The 1,126-nt window shown below is 43.8% G+C and overlaps 1 non-coding gene across 1 annotated transcript; it reads left to right on the top strand.

The window, feature by feature from the left end:
• The first annotated feature begins 787 nt into the window (after positions 1–787).
• LOC122545559 lies at positions 788–951 on the top strand. Its single transcript, XR_006310557.1, has one exon. It is a non-coding gene; the product is annotated as a U1 spliceosomal RNA (small nuclear RNA).
• Positions 952–1,126: the final 175 nt, after the last annotated feature.

The raw sequence follows: 1,126 nt of genomic DNA, 5'->3' as shown, positions 1-1,126 counted from the left end.
CTGTTTCCACACTGTAGGGAATCTAATCTTGTACTTCAACCATAATAACTACGTTTCATTATTAGTATAAGTAAGCAAGTAAATCCAAGACATATGAAAATAATATTTACATTTGAATCACAGGCCACTGTTTTTCGAAACAACAGAGGGTGTTGAAAACGTGGAATGTGCATCCAGAAAAGGTGGTGCTGTCAGTTTAATGTCACATCCAAACAGCGTTGAGAAATATTTCCTTGTTCCTGGCACCTTTAATCTTAACCGTGAGGTCTCCTGAAGTGATTGATTTGCACGGTGGAACACAGAGGGGGCAAGATTGCAAAGCTGCAGTTTCACAAAAGAAGATTTGTTCAATTTGTAGGGATTAGAAAAAAGCGATTTCAAAATATCTTTCAAGTTTCACCAGCAAAGCTTAAAAATTGCTTTTATTCGCGTTCACCTCACATTGTAAACAGTGTTTGACAACAGATTGCTTCAAGTGTATGAGGGATTTCTGGGGCTTTGTTTTGGAGAAGAAGGAGACAGTGTGAAGGGGGCAGGGCAAGGAAGGGCGGAGCATCTCGGTTTAAGGGAGAAATGCAAATTAGTGCAACTTCTCACGTCGCCCAGTGAGTGTGGTATTCAGTGAAACACGAGTCTTTCTGGATGTTCTGTGATCCAGGTGAGAAATTGCGCTGTTGTGCAGACAGGGAACCTTAGAGAGATGCATTTCCGATTTTCGAAAACGCAATTAGTATGAGTGTAAGAGGTATGGGCTGTTATTGGGTTTGAGCGAGTGAGAATATTGAGCATACTTACCTGGCAGGGGAGATACCATGATCACCAAGGTGGTTCTCCCAGGACGAGGCTATCCCATTGCACTTCGGGTGTGCTGACGCCTGCGATGTCCCCAAATGCGGGATACTCGACTGCAAAATTTGTGGTAGTGGGGGACTGCGTTCGCGCTCTCCCCTGATTTACAAGCAAAAAGCAGATTTTCCAATACCTACCGCTGGCTTGTACATCGTGCAGGCCGTTCTGCCTAAATTGCACATACTGCACACTCTTATAAACTCATACAGATTTACAGCATAGAAACAAACCCTTGAGTCCAACTCGCCCATGCCAACCTGATGCCCCAACCTAATCT

Source organism: Chiloscyllium plagiosum, unplaced genomic scaffold, assembly GCF_004010195.1.
Source record: "Chiloscyllium plagiosum isolate BGI_BamShark_2017 unplaced genomic scaffold, ASM401019v2 scaf_87030, whole genome shotgun sequence".
Lineage (NCBI taxonomy): Eukaryota > Metazoa > Chordata > Chondrichthyes > Orectolobiformes > Hemiscylliidae > Chiloscyllium > Chiloscyllium plagiosum.
Note: the sequence above shows the minus strand (reverse complement) of the source record. Positions and strands in the feature narration are given on the sequence as shown.